Raw genomic sequence first — 4,427 nt, forward strand, 5'->3', positions numbered from 1 at the left:
ATATTCTCAACCCTCGATGTATTCCACATTACCTGCATGTCGTCATATGACAAATAAAGTCTTTCCGTAGCAATAAACAAGTTTGAAATAGTAATTAATCTGCATAATATTGTTCGAATTTGCTTTATATCGTAATTTATACACATTTGCAAACAGCCGATATATGAGCGTAAAACTGTAACGCACAGCGCATATTCATCATACGTTCTTCTACGCATTGTCGTGCACAAAATTTATCCGTAATTGCACGCTTTTAAATGTTCCGGATTGTAATTGTATTTGCGGGTATATGACTTATCGGTTTCTATTTGCATTTAAGCAAATGCTGTCAGTGAGTATAATCTATCCGCAGTTTATGATTGTGTTTTTATCCATATCTATACGAATTTGCGTTATATAGTAATTTATACGCATTTGCAAACAGCCGATAGGCGATATATTAGCGTGAAACTGCCACACTCAGCGGATGTTCGTCATACGTTCCAATACGCATTGTCATGCACAAAATTTATCCGCAATTGCACGTTTTTAAATGTTCCGGATTGTGATTGTGTTTGCGGATACATGATTTATCGGTTTCTATTTGCGTTTGAGCAAATGTTGTCTGTTAGTATAATCTATCCGCAGTTTACGATTGTGTTTCTATCCGTATCTATACGAATTTGCATTATATGGTAATTTAGCATTTTAGCAGTTGGCACACGTACAGTCGCGGACACTGAGGTTGCAACACTTTTTTTTTCGATGGTTTGCAGAACACGCAACAATTTTCAGAGCGCGATCTACCATCTATTGATAGGTGTAACGATCGGTTATAATCATATAGAATCGAAGTACAAAATGTGACAGAAATGTATCTTGCGCGACGCGACAAACTCTTAAGATATTAATTGGATACTGTAGGATTAGAGTAAATATAAAAGTTAAATAAACAATATACATTTATACATACATACATTTATACATACATTTATACATTTATTACATAAATGTAATAAATGTATAAATGTATGTATAATAGATACGTGTCGAATTTAACATTTATTTATTATGGATTATCTGTGGCATATATATCAAAATGATACAGGATCAAAGTGAAATCAAGAAATGTATCTTGTGCGACGCGACAAACACTTAAGATATATATTATGTAATAATAATATAATTACATCATGCATATTATATATTAATGTGTAATTACATGATAATTTTAATATATGTAACCTTCTATTAATTTTCAACGCATTGGAAATGTAAATTTTTAAACATAATTGTTTATTTGACTTTTATATTTACTCTAATCCTACAGTATCCAATTAATATCTTAAGAGTTTGTCGCGTCGCGCAAGATACATTTCTGTCACATTGTATACTTCGATTCTATATGATTATAACCGATCGTTACACGTATCAATAGATCGCGCTCTGAAAATTGTTGCGTGTTCTGCAAACCATCGAAAAAAAAGTGTTGCAACCTCAGTGTCCGCGACTGTACGTGACTGCGGTGCTTTTCCCGAGTGACTTACGGGCTCATTGCCCCTAAAAATTTTCATTAGAAACAATCAGAAGCAGATAGAACTTCTAATGAATTTTAACGGATATCCGCTGTTTGAAGAGAATATTCTTATATGTATCTGTGAGCAACTATTATATCTACAAATACAGATGGAAAATGTAATTGTATTTAATGGAGATCTGCCAACGTATTAGCATCTACAAGTTTTTGCAGTAGAAAAACTTGCCTGTTTCTATCTGTGTGTATAGGATGCAATCTGTATGCATCGAATGCTGATATCTATCCGCCATTACGGAACTGTACCTATCTGCATCTGTGTGCAATGTTGATCTATAGGAATTTGTCTGCAACTTATACGATTATGATTCCTGTCTGTTTCTGTCTGGATTGTGTATGCATCAGACGCTGACGGTATCTATCCATAATTACGGATTCATCTGCATCTATGGCTGCGTTCGGGAACGTCGCTCAGATACCTCCGATGCCTTGGATTCATCATCTGTCCTTAAATTTAGCCATAGCGTTACAGATGTTATTAACTGTGCTAATGTTTGTGGCAACTACAGAGGCAACTTTCTCAAAATTAAAAATAATAAAGAATTATTTGAGAAATACAATGACGCAGAGGCGGTCATGCAGTTATGATATTAATTCAGCTATGATATTAACTGAAAAAGAATTGGTGAACAGTTTTAATTATGTAATTTTAAAGTCTTGACAGTCCTACAAATTGAAGACGTAATCAGAATATTTTCAAAAACTAAAGCCAGAAAATGTAATAGTATGTTGCATTAAAAGCGCCAAATATATTATTACAAAAGAAAATATGAAAGGAGGGAGTGTAAAAATGGCCAAAAATGGACCTGAATGAACACCTTTAAAACATATGCAGTTGTCATTTTGAAAGTCCGTACATTCATGAAAAAATGCTTATTTATTCAGGAAAGCTTGGGAAACCTTCCAAAAATAATAAAGTAGGTCGTTTAAACGCTCTGCAAAGGAATTCATTTTTGTTTCTAATAAATGATGGATTTCAAAATTAATGGTTTATTTACATCTAACACAGTTGGATCATGAAATATAAGAATACTAAGAAGATCTACATATATAAGGGTGGTCTACTTAATTCGAATATTTCGCTTATTTCTGATAAAACAAAAAATGTTTCAAACGAAAGTGTAACGGTTTCAATTGGGACGTATTTTGGTCATGTTGTTTTTTTCTAGGTGGAGGCGTCAAAAAGATATGAAGGTCACCTTCTCTTTTTAAAATGGAATTGTATGATTTTTTTACAACATGATTCCTCTAATTATTCTGCATGTAAAAGTATTAAGATAGTGATATAAAAAAAAACCAATAGTTTACGAGATATTTTACACTTTATTCTGACACATATTGACATAAAATGTTAAATAACTCGTGAACTATTAACTTTTTGATAACCATACCTTAATACTTTTATGAACAGAATAATGAGATGAATCAGTTGGTGTAGAGAAAACATATCGTTGCTTTAAAAAAATATACAAAATGGATAATTTTCTAAATAAGCAACAATGTATTTTCTTTCCTTTACGAGTTATTTAACATTTTATGTCAATATGTGCCAGAATAAAGTGTAAAATATCTCGTAAACTATTGGTTTTTTGATATCTACTTTAATACTTTTACATGCAGAATAATTAGAGGAATCATATTGTGTAAAAAAATTATACAATTCCATTTTAAAAAGTGACCTTTATATCTTTTTGACGCCTCCACCTAGAAAAAAACAATATAACCAAAATACATCCCCCTTGAAACCGTTACACTTTCGTTTGAAACATTTTTTTGTATCATCAGAAATAAGCGAAATATTCAAGATGTTCGAATTAAGTAGACCACCCTTATATATGTAAATCTTCCTAGTATTCTTATATTTTATGATCCAACTTGTGTTAGATGTAAATAAACCATTAATTTTGAAATCCATCGTTTATTAGAAGCGAAATGAATTCTTTTGCAGAGCGTTTAAACGATCTATTTTATTATTTTTGGAAGGTTTCCCAAGCTTTCCTGAATAAGCATTTTTTCATGAATGTACGGACTTTTAAAATGACAACTGCATATGTTTTAAAAGTGTCCATTCAGGTCCAATTTTGGCCATTTTTACACTCTCTTCTTTATTGTATTCGTATTCCTGTGTTATATAAATTGATGGAAATTTCATTTTTTTTAGTCGTTGGTTCGTTGCAATTGACGGGGGATTGGTGCTTCAGGGACTTAGCAATCCTTGCGATGGGGCACAAAAGCAAATTCCTGCGTAGTGCGCAAAAGGCGGTTGTAACGCCGATTATAGGTCAACATTGCATACAGGTGCATATGAATATGGTATCCGTAATTACAGATAGATACCGTTATTCGATGCATACACAATCCAGACAAATAGAGATAGGAATCGTAATCGTAGTTGCAGACAAATTCCTATAGATTAACATTGCATACAGATGCAGATAGGATCCGTAATTGCGCATAGATATCATCAGCATCCGATGCATACAGATTGCATCCGATACACACAGATAGAAACAGGTAAGTTTTTCTTACACAAAAGCTTATAGATGCTAATACGTTGATATATCTCCATTAGATACAATTACAACCTATAGGAATCTGCTGTGCGTAGTACGTGGCGTTGCCAAGAGAGGGACATGTTACTCATAAAAAGAAAACGGCACGACCCAGGTAGCAAGATGCCATCATTATGACAACGATTTAAAGTCATTTTTCGTCATTTGACGTCAGTGGACTAAATAATGACGTAAAAAGAATGTAACACTCATGACGACATATTATCGTTATAAATATATCGTCATTTTATCGTCCTTTTTAGGTCATATTTAATGAATAATCAATAAATATAATGTGTGGA

This window comes from Trachymyrmex cornetzi, unplaced genomic scaffold, assembly GCF_001594075.2.
Source record: "Trachymyrmex cornetzi isolate Tcor2-1 unplaced genomic scaffold, Tcor1.1 scaffold168, whole genome shotgun sequence".
NCBI classification, from domain to species: domain Eukaryota; kingdom Metazoa; phylum Arthropoda; class Insecta; order Hymenoptera; family Formicidae; genus Trachymyrmex; species Trachymyrmex cornetzi.